Source organism: Lepidochelys kempii, chromosome 5 (genome assembly GCF_965140265.1).
Source record: "Lepidochelys kempii isolate rLepKem1 chromosome 5, rLepKem1.hap2, whole genome shotgun sequence".
NCBI classification, from domain to species: domain Eukaryota; kingdom Metazoa; phylum Chordata; order Testudines; family Cheloniidae; genus Lepidochelys; species Lepidochelys kempii.
Genome location: NC_133260.1, coordinates 91,356,304 through 91,367,792, shown reverse-complemented (window position 1 = coordinate 91,367,792; position 11,489 = coordinate 91,356,304).

Below are 11,489 nucleotides of genomic sequence, written 5' to 3'. Positions count from 1 at the left end.
TGGGTCTGACCTTGGCGCATTCAACATCCCCTTCCACACCATGCACTTCCTGCAGTGAGTCCACCCGGGCGGGCCTCCTGGGGAAGCCAGAGGGCCTTGCACCCTGTGATAAATGAAAGTGGGGAAGAAGAGCTCCCTTTTATGGACACCCACCCAGCCAGTTAGCTATAAAGTCCCTTTTAGTAGTTGTTCTCTACTTGCTTTATCGTGTAAAGGGTTAAAAAGTCTCCCTGCATAGGTAAAGGGAAGGGAGTGGGCACCTGACTAGAGGAGCCAATGGGAAGTCTAGAACTTTTTAAAATGGGAGAAAAACACAGACAAAGTGGAAGTTTTTCTCCCAGAGAGGAGAGACAGGGCTGGAACTGTGCTGCAAAAAGCTTTGGGCCAGGTATGAAAAAATCATCATACTTAGAAACTACTAATTTAAACCCCCAGATATGTAAGTAGATCAGGAAATATCTAGAAAGATGTGATTGGGTTTATTTCTTTATGGCTTGTGGAGTCCTCTGTGCTAACTCCAGGTGCTTTTGTTTTGCTTATAACCTTTAAGCTGAACCTCAAAAAACCTATTCTTGATTCTTAATTTTTGTATTTGTTTTTTTAAAATCTAGCAACAGCCTGAGTTTCCAGATGTATTTTCTTTTTGTTTTTAATAAAATTTACCTTTAAGAACAGGATTGAAATTGTGTCCAAAGAGGTTTGTGTATGTTGTTTAATTAGCGGGTGGCAACAACTGATTTCCTTTGTTTTCTTTTTCAGCTCTTCCCTGGAGGGTGGGTGAAAGGGCTTGAGGGTGTCCCATAGGAAGGCATTCCCAAGTGTCCCTTCCTGGGTTCTCAAATGGATTTTTGCACTTGGGTGGTGGCAGCATCTACCTATCCAAGGTCAGAGAAAAGCTGTAACCTTGGGACTTTAATAAAAGCCTGGAGTGGTCAGTATTAATTTTTAGAATCCTTGTGGGACCCCACCTTCTGCACTCGAAGTGCCAGACTGGGGAATCAGCCTTGACACACCCCAACTCCGCAGTCAGATGTGACTCTCAGCCAGTGTAAAACGGAACCTGTTGGCTGAAAGTCAATGATTTCTGTGCTAAGTCCATCTTGGGGGGAGGGGAGCCCAGAGCCAGGGCTCTAGCCCTCCCTCTGCGCTCCAAGCCAGCCAAGACTGATTCTTTTCCAGCTGCCTGGCCCCTGCCCTGCCCATTGCTCCTCCTCTGGCCTTGTCTCTCTTCCTGGGCCAAGAGACACCTGGTCAGATCTCCCTTCTGGGTCTCAGGTTACAAAGGGGAAGACATTGCATCTATGCAGGCAGCTGGAGCAGCTGCCGCAAAAGTTACACACCCTTATTCCCACCACCTAGACATTGGTGCATTACACAGGGAAAGTGAGGCATACACAGCATTCATGCAAAACAGTAAGACTCACATAGGCTCACATACAACATAACAAGGGAAAATCCCTTCTACGTCACAGGCACCTAAATCAATGGCCTGATTTTAAAAGATGTTAAGCACCTTGGAACACTCACTGCAGTCAGTGGGAACTTCATGTGCTTAGCACCTGCAAAAAGTAGGTCACTTAATTAACTGGCCATATCTGGATAGTGGTGCCTAACTTCAGGCACCCAGTTTTGAAAAATATTAGTCTTAACTCTTATACAACCTCTGTAAAATGGATATTACCACAGTTTGTCAGATGATCAAACTGAAGCAAAAGTAACATGCACTAAACAAAGGAGTCAGTGACAGAAATGGAATTATAATTCTATGTGGATAAAATGCAAAGAAAGATTAATGAAGATATGTTGAAGACCTAGCAGCTGAAGCTGCAGCTATGATAGGAAACCACAGTGCCATTTCCCAAGTGACTAAAATCAGTGCGGAAATTTCAAAATAGGACACAGGCCAATAAAAAGCAAAGATGGAAAAATACTTACAACTGAGGTAGAACAGAAAAGCAGAGGGGCAGAGCATTTCAGAAATGTCCTCAATAGACCCAGGCCCATCTCAGCACCAGACTTTGATGAAACATGTGAGCCAGACCAGTTTGACATTAACATCGGTCCAATAGAGATGTCAGAAGTACATGCTGCAATCAAAAAAGCTGAAAAGTAACAAAGTGGAGGGAGATGATCAAATTACAGCAGAAATGCTAAAAGTACTTGATATCCCCAGCCTAACAAAATTGACAGAGCTTTTCAATGCATTCATTTCATTAATTCTCTTGCATGTGAAGTGTAGAGTGCACACTTTGGGTCACCCATTTCCAGAGAGCCCAGTCTCCTGCCAACGTTGCGGCCTGTTCTATAAAAAGGCCAGTGTAGACAAGGTTGGAAGCCACAATATCCCTCCAGTATGTGTGAGACCATCTGCAAGGTCTTCATCCAGCTTTTGTTGGATCTAATGCATAAAACTTGTGGGCTGGTATGGACTCCAACATACAGAGCAGATGAATGCCATCCAAGCCTGTGTTGAATCACTTGAGAAGAGGGTAGAGGCTGGCTGGTCTGGTACCTGACATCCTCGTTTGTAACATGATGGAACTACCATATGCCTGCAATATGCTGTTGAAACTCTACAACAGGGGCTCCACAAGAAGGATATCTGCTGTCACCCCCCCCAACTGTTCAATTAAGTTTGGGGAAAAGAGACCCCTCCTGACCAGTAGAAACATGGAATTATTGTCAGAATATGCAAAAAGTGTGATCTTACAACTGGAGAGAAGTTACATTACTCTCTGTTGTAGGGAAAGCCATCTGCAGTGTGATACAACATAGGACAAAAGAGGCAGAGGATACAAAGCTTAGAGAACAGGCAGGATTCAGGGCCAAGAGATCCTATGTAGATCAGATATTCACATTAAGGACTGTCACAGAAGCATGTATAGAATGGCAAGTTCCCCCTTCATTAATTTTTCAAAAGGTATTTGACAGCCTGCACAGACATACATTGTGGAGTATTCTTGAGTCCTACAGAATCCCATTCAAGTTGTCAGTATCGTCAAGGCCATGTACAGAGATGCAAATTGCTCACTAAGGTTTATCAACCAGCCAAAGAGTGGTTCAATGTGGAGTCTGGCGTAAAACACGTCTGTATTTTATCTTCACTGTTGTTTGATCATGCCACAGACTGGATAAAGAAGAAGCGTATTAGCAACACACACACTGGTATAGCATGAGTAGAAGGCAAATGCCTAGAAGACCTAGACTTCGCTATTGATATTACGCCAGTGAGAAATATCCCTGAAAAGTTACAAAGACAGAACTTGGCAAAAATAGTATGCCGAGCAGGGGTCATAATTAGTTTTACTAAAACAAACATCCTTGAAACTCAGACATGGAGAGTAGAACAATTCATCTATCTGGGCAGCATCCTATTAGTCAACGGAGATCTCAAGAAGGAAGCGACATCTAGGACAGGAAAGATATCCATAGCATTTTCTAAACTCAAAAAATATGGAAATCAAAAGATATACAGGACCAGAACAAAACTGAGAATTTTCAATCAAATGTAATCTCAGTGCTAACATACAGCTGCGAGAGCTGGAGAGCTACTAAAATGTTAGACAGAAACGTTCAAAAATAAGTGCTTACAAAAGATTGTGCTCATTGGTTGGAAAGACTTCTTCACCAATGAAGAAATCCAAGGAATCACCAACAAGTAGACTGTTTCCACCAGAATGAGATGAAAGCTCTCGGCATATTTGCAGCATGTACTCCAGATGCCAACACAGACTCCCCCATGAAGTCATCAAGTGGAGATCACCTGGTAAGAAGAAACAAAGGTGCCAAGAGAAACCTTAAAAAGAATCCTTAGCAGGAATAGTTGATCTCAAGTCCACAGAGCAAATGGAAGCAGCAGCAAATAACGGAGAGGAATGGAAGAGACTGGTGTCCATTCTGTGCACTGACATTGCTGTGGGAAGGATATTAAAAAAAACAAAACTAAAACTTAGTCTGTTTGGTTCAAACATATAAAATCAATATTGTTTGGGTGTAGCTCAGTCAAATTTTACCATTACACTCTATTTCATTTTTATAAAATTTACTTATGATTTCTCCTTTTCATCTTGCTTCCTTTACATTTTATTTCCTTACATGTTATGGCTTGGTGTATATTTTCCTTCCTCTTTTTCTGTTTTCTCTCATTCTAGATCTTACATAATGTTCAGTACTTAAATTTCTTTATTTTTTCCTCTAAATAATTCTTTTAACTCTCAATGTTCAAGAAATTTCTATTTTTGGATGTTGCCTCTCTCTAGCTTCTTATTTTCCCAGCTTCCTCCATATTTCTTCAACCCTTTGCCAAAAAAAAAACCAAAAAAAACCCACAACCCTCTTCCCTGCCTCTGTTCATGGGCACAGACATATTTCTATATTGATGGGAAACAGACATTCTGCTTCTGAGGACCACAGCATGCTGCACAATTCTGGCTGGTGGGGTTGATTAAATAGAACTAACAGCACTGGAAAGAAAACATGAATCCTGCAAAGCATAGCAAAATGCATCAGAAGCAAAACGAAACTGATCTGAGTCTGGGATCTGATACTGAGAGAGATTTCCACACTTGTGGAATTGTACCAGTAAACAAGAAATTGGGTCAAAAAGCAAACATTTCCTTCTATAAGAAAGCTAAACTAATTTTCCTTTAGTAACAGAAAATAAAATAATGAAACAGGACCTGAGTAAACTGACTCAAGAACAACGATCTCGCCTTACAACAGAGTATTGAGCTGGATACAGTCATCATCTCCATGTCAAAGGAAATATGACTATTTTCTAGTAGCATCTCCCTGCCTTGTTCACATTACAAAATTTGCTTGTTGTCAACAGGTGTCAGCAGTGGGTGCAGCTGAACCAATTTTTAACATGGGAGCCTGCAGAAGACTATCCTGGGTCTAATATTATTCTGTATTTCCATTAATCACTTGGATGTTGGAGTAGAGAGAACACTTAAAAGGATTGCAAATGACACCAAGCTCAGAGTGGTTGCAGGCACTTTGGAGGGCAGGGTTAGAATTCAAAATGATCTTGATAAATTGGAGAATTGGTCTGAAATCAATAAGATGAGATTAAATAAAGACAAGTGCAAAGTACTATATTTAGGAAGAAAAAAAATGAACAAATATAAAATGGGAATAACTAGCTAGGCAGTGCTACTGCAGAAAGGATCTGTGGGTTATAGTGGATCACAAATTGAATTTGGGGGCTTGTCTGTACTACAAAATTAGGTCAACTTAATTTAGGTAGACCTACAGCCACCACAGTAATTCAATCAACTGTTGGTGTCCACACCAGGAGTGCTAGCACTGACTGAAGTCAGGCATTGTGGGCATTGACAGCCGAATGTGAAGCACTGACAGTCGTGTGGTGCTCATAAATGGAGCCCCCACCCACCATGAGGTAACAGCCCAAGCTGCAAGCCTAATGCCCCCTCAATTTCACAGCACAGAGCCTACCAGGAGTGAAATTGACATTCTTGTCAGTTTCATGGCTCCCTCTGGCTCAGAGCAGCAGTATGGGGCTCCTAGTTGGAGCTGTGAAACTGATAAGAATGTCAATTTCACAATTTGGAGGCTCCTTGCTGTGAAATTGAGCCCAGTGCTGGGCTCACAGCTTGGGCTGTCACCCTGGGGTGGTGGCTCCAGCTGTAAACGGGGCACCCGGGTGACAGCAGGGGTGGGGGGTGGCCAGCTGTGAGCCCAGCACTAGGCTTTGGAGCCTACCAGAAGTGAAACTAACATTCTTGTGGGTTTCATGGCTCCAGCTGTGACCCCAGCTGCTGCTCTGAGCAGGAGGCAGCCCTGAAACTGACAAGAATGACAGCCAATGTAAGTGTCTACAGGGACACTGCATCGCCCTAACTACACTGACATAAGCACTACAGCTCTTGTGGAGGTGGAGTTATTATATCAGTGTAGCAGGCCACTTACTCCCATAAAAGCAGCATTCTAGTGTAGACACTGGCATAATTAGGTTCACATAAGCTGCCTTACATCAACCTAATTCTGTAGTGTAGACCAAGCCTGAGTCAACACTGACACTGTTGTGAAAAAGGCAAATATTCTGGGGTGTATTAACTGCAATGTCACATTAGAGAGACAAGGTGGGAAAGGTAATCTTCTATTGGACCAACTTCTGTTGGTGAGAGAGATGCTTTAGAACCACACACAGCTCTTCTTCAGGTCTGGGAAGAGTACTCCCAGCATCACAGCAAAATGCCAGGTGGAACAGATGGTTTAGCATAAGTAGCTAGCATATATTGTAAAGGACAATTCAAGGTAACCCCCTAACTCTATCTTTTTGTTCTATGACTGCAGAGTGTTAACGGGCCACTCTATCTTAAATGGTCCCTTTATAATATGTGCTAACTATTTATGCTAAACAATCTGTTCCACCTTGTCCCTTGCCCTTCCCAGACCTGAAGAGAAGAGCTCTGTATGGCTCAAAAGCTTGTCTCTCTCACCAACAGAAGTTGGTCCAATAAAAGATATTACTTCACCCACATTGTCTCTCTAATACAGGGGTCAGCAACCTTTGGCACACGGCCCACCACGATAATCCGCTGATAGGCCACGAGACATTATGTTTACGTTGACCATCCACAGGTACAGCCTCTGCAGCTCCTAGTGGCCGCACTTTGCTGTTCCCAGCCAATGGAAGCTGCAGGAAGTGGCGGCCAGCATGTCCTTATGGCCTGCGCCGCTTCCCGCAGCTCCCATTGGCTGAGAACAGCAAACCGTGGCCACTGGGATCTGCACGGGGCTGTGCCTGAGGACGGTCAATGTAAACAAAACATCTTGCAGCCCACCAGTGGATTACCATGATGGGCTGCGCGCCAAAGGTTGCCAACCCCCGCTCTAATATGACATTCCTGTTAATGTATCCTATTTCAATCTGTGATCTATGGACCCCTGGGGGTCCACAGACTATGTCTAAGATTTCCAAAGGATCTGCAACACCATTTGAAAATTTTTAGGGGCCCGCAAATGAAAAAAGGTTGTAAAATCACCGGTCTAGAGAGGAGACACAGTAACAGTCGTCAAATATGTAAAAGGGTGTGATAAAGACAATAGGGATCCACTGTTTTCCATATCCACTGAAGGTAGGAGAAGAAGCAATTGGTTTATTTTGCAGCAAGAAAGATTTAGGTTAAATATTAGGAAAAACTTTCTAACTATAAGAATAATTAAGCACTGAAACATTTTACCTTGGGAAATTGTGGAATCCCTGTCTTTGACGGTTTTTAAGAGCAGCTTACATAAACATCTGCCAGATACGGGTTAGATGTATTTACTGTTGCCTCAGCGCAGGGGAATGGACTAGATGACTTCTTGAGGTCCCTTTCTAAACCTTCATTTCTATGATTCCATGATTCAGCTGAGAGTCTAGACAAGGATACAGTTTATTTCATCTTTACTATTATAATATGATCACACTTTGATAGGTGCTTTACATAAATCCATTAATGTTAACTTTGTAAAGTGGTTTGAGGTTGTCAGATGGACAGGTCCATAGAAGTACCTAGTGTTATTGGTGGACCAAGTGATCAAAATGTTGATGACTGGGTGAATCCCGGGATGGCTACAGATCACGCACAGATCTGGGTTCAAGTGCTCATGGTTGTGCTATGGATTTACAGGCATCACTCCCTCCTCTGTTAGGAATACATGAGAAATAATAATAGTAATACACAGGCTGAAGGAGCTGTAGCCTTTGGCTCTCATAGACTTTAAGGCCAGAAAGCATCATCATGATCTAGTCTGACCTCCCACATATTGCAAGCCATAGAACCTCACCCATCCACTCCTGTAATAGACTCAAACTCTAGCTGAGTTACTGAAGTCCTCAAATCTTGATTTAAAGACTTCCAAGTTACAGAGAATCTACCATCTACTCTAATTCAAAGCAGCAAATGACTAGTGCTCTCGTCATCCTGGGGCTTGTAATAAAGCAGGAAGATGGGGACATGCTGCTGGATGGAGGTTTCCCACTTAAATTTGGCAGTAAGAACTCCATTGCAGGTGTAGGAGCAGGATTTTATAATTGTACTATGAGAATTTAATGTATGATTTGATTTCATCCTGCCAGCCACTCTTTTTGAATAGCAGAAAGGAATGACACTCTGGAACATTGGTAGAAATGCACCTGACAGACTGCCAGTGGCTGTGCTGATGTTAAGGCAGGGACAGACCAGAACAATCCTTATGACTGATTATGGTCACTCTTTTGTTTTAGGATAAGTTATGATGTCTACTATGGTTTCTGTAGCGATGCGAGACTCACCCCTGCAGCACCTCCTGCTAGTCGTACAGGGAATTAGCTCGCCAGCCTCCGGAGCGCCCTCTGTCGGCTGGTGTCTCTCCTCTCACTGGCCCCGTGTCCCTCCTGGACCATGGTGCCCTTTCCCTTGAAGGCTGCCCCCTGGCAGTACCCCACAGTCTCTGGGTCTCCCCTCCCCAGGGAACCCCCAACTCCACCTCACCTCATTATATGGCTACTGCCAGTCACCACCTAGCCCCTGTTCACTGGGGCAGACTGCAGTGTACAAGGCAGTCATCACAGGCAGGGGGGGTTGGAACTGTTGCCTCTGCCTCTCCTTGGCTGCCCCCTGCAACCTCAGTACCTATTTGGCCTTAGATTAGGCCTGCAGCCTTGGGGGTTTCCAGGCCGGATCTCCCCAGCTCCTCTGGCCTTCCCCTAGCCCTGCTCCAGTCTAGGTACCCTACTCAGCTCATAGCAGCCAGGTCCCTCCCTCTTAAAAGGCCCGAGAGAGAGTACCTCTGTGCTCCTGGCCCACTGCCCTCTTATAAGGGCCAGCTAGGCCCTGATTGGGGCATGGGCCCAGCTGAGCCTTTTCCCCCCCACTCAGCCTAGGCTGCTTGCCCCAGCCACAGCCTTCCCCTGGGCTGTTTTAAGCCCTTCAGGACAGGAGGAGGTGACCACCCTTCTACAGTTTCCTATATGTATTACAAATTAGGCACTCTAGTTAAATATACATTTCTTTGTTTTAAGGTTTAGTAAGTAAGAGACAGGATCTTGTATTGTGTCTATGTTAAGGAGATTCAAAATAAATTCTCAAAGGTCTCTGTAAAACGACTGTTTGTGTGAATGAGGAATATATGCATCAGGAAAAAATAAGGTGCGAAGGCCATTGTTATAGCCAGATGGTCAAGGAAGGAGTAAAGAGATTTAACGACACCAGAGAATCATCAAAGCACTTCCATATTGAAGGAAAGGCAGATTGACGACCCTGAGGTGAAGGCTGGCACCCCTAAAGACAGGACAATTGATTAAATTGGAACCAGGACATGATGACCCTCTCAGAGGTGTATTGGAATGTTTACATCAAAAAGGTTTCAGAGTAGCAGCTGTGTTAGTCTGTACCCACAAAAAGAACAGGAGTACTTGTGGCACCTTAGACTAACAAATTTATTAGAGCATAAGCTTTCGTGAGCTACAGCATTCGGTGAAGTGAGCTGTAGCTCACAAAAGCTTGTGCTCTAATAAATCTGTTAGTCTAAGGTGCCACAAGTACTCCTGTTCTTTTTACATCAAAAGATACACCAATTAAGTAGGTTTCAGAGTACCAGCCGTGTTAGTCTGTATTTGCAAAAAGAAAAGGAGTACTTGTGGCACCTTAGAGACTAACCAATTTATTTGAGCATAAGCTTTCGTGAGCTACAGCTCACTTCATTGGATGCATACTGTGGAAACTGCAGAAGACATTATATACACAGAGACCATGAAACAATACCTCCTCCCACCCCACTCTCCTGCTGGTAATAGCTTATCTAAAGTGATCACTCTCCTTACAATGTGTATGATAATCAAGTTGGGCCATTTCCAGCACAAATCCAGGTTTTCTCACCCTCCGCCCCCACCCACACAAACTCACTCTCCTGCTGGTAATAGCCCATCCAAAGTGACCACTTTCTTTACAATGTGTATGATAATCAAGGTGGGCCATTTCCAGCACAAATCCAGGTTTTCTCAGCCCCCTCCTCCCCTTTTTCCAAAAACCATACACACAAACTCACTCTCCTGCTGGTAATAGCTTATCCAAAGTGACAACGCTCCTTACAATGTGTATGAAAATCAAGGTGGGCCACTTCCAGCATAAATCCAGGTTTTCTCACCCCCCCCCCAAACACACACACACACAAACTCACTCTCCTGCTGGTAATAGCTTATCCAAAGTGACCACTCTCCCTACAATGACAGGTTTCAGAGTAACAGCCGTGTTAGTCTGTATTCGCAAAAAGAAAAGGAGTACTTGTGGCCGAAAGCTTATGCTCTAATAAATTGGTTAGTCTCTAAGGTGCCACAAGCACTCCTTTTCTCCCTACAATGTGCATGATAATCTGGAAATGGCCCACCTTGATTATCATAAACATTGTAAAGAGAGTGATCACTTTGGATGGGCTATTACTAGCAGGAGAGTGAGTTTGTGTGTAGGGGGGCGGAGGGTGAGAAAACCTGGATTTGTGCTGGAAATGGCCCAACTTGATTATCACACACATTGTAAGGAGAGTGATCACTTTAGATAAGCTATTACCAGCAGGAGAGTGGGGTGGGAGGAGGTATTGTTTCATGGTCTCTGTGTATATAATGTCTTCTGCAGTTTCCACAGTATGCATCCGATGAAGTGAGCTGTAGCTCACGAAAACTTATGCTCAAATAAATTGGTTAGTCTCTAAGGTGCCACAAGTACTCCTTTTCTTTTTACCAGTTAAGTAGTAACTGGTCACAAACTGACACAGCAACATCCATAGACTTCAAAAGAGAAAAAAAGACTATAAGAACAAGGTGCTTGGCCATGGGACTTTGGGTTCACCTTGCCACACTCCAGGAGCACTGGATCACCCCTGACAGAGTCCTGCTCCTCTCTACAACCAATCTGGCTGGCCATTAGATTGATCCATACTCTGGACTGGTAACTATACACATCAACTGGCAGGAGAGACACAAAGAGAGCATGTGTGTGTGATTGAAAAGCATAGGCTAACTTGTATTCTCAATAAATGTACTGTGCTGCCTTCTTCCCTATAAAGATCCTGTGTGCTTCTTATAAGCATAACACAGGAGCATCATTTAGGGAAAACTGAAGGCTTGTGGGACGATGCGTCAAGAACAGAGTTTTACGTTACAGCCTTCAAAGTCTAGGAGGGAGGAGAGGAGAGGAGAGGAGAGGAGAGGACAGCACAGTACATATAGACCCGCGGGGGGAGCAGCAAACTCACTCGCCCAGGTGCAAAGAAGGAGGCCGGCCAGGGTCCGAGCCGGACCGCACCGTGCAGGAGTCCCACTCCTCACCCCTCCTCCCCCAGCCACACCCCCCCCTCTCCGTCCGTCCCCTGTTCATAGTAAACTAAGCTCCCCGGGGGCAGTTTATTGGGTTTGCGCATGAGCAACCGCAGGCTACACCCCACCCACGCCGGGCCTCCTGGGAGGTGGAGGCTTGTGCACGCATGCGTTAGAACCTGCTCGT